Source organism: Myotis brandtii, unplaced genomic scaffold, assembly GCF_000412655.1.
Source record: "Myotis brandtii unplaced genomic scaffold, ASM41265v1 scaffold2239, whole genome shotgun sequence".
Classification (NCBI taxonomy): Eukaryota; Metazoa; Chordata; class Mammalia; order Chiroptera; family Vespertilionidae; genus Myotis; species Myotis brandtii.
The window spans coordinates 58348-58654 of record NW_005358397.1 but is presented as its reverse complement, the minus strand read 5'-3'; positions in this window follow the sequence as shown (position 1 = coordinate 58654).

The following is a 307-nucleotide window of genomic DNA, read 5'->3' as shown; positions in this document are numbered from 1 at the left end:
GAGGGAGGGAAGGAGAAAGGAGGCGAGGGAAGGAGAGAGACGGAGGGAGAGCCGGAGATGAGAGATGGAGAGAAGGGGGAGGGGGGAGGGAGACTGGGAAATTGAGGGAGAGAATGAGAGGGACAAAGACGGAGGGAGGGGGGAGGAGAAAGGGAGGAAGACAGACGGAAGGTGAAGGGAAGGAGTGAGGAGAGGGCGACGGGGAAGAAAGCGGGAGCCTGAGAAAGGACCTGTGAGCGGGGAGGAGGGAGGGAGGGAGGGAGGGAGGAATGCACAGATGCCGGAGGAGATGGGATCCAGGTGAGGC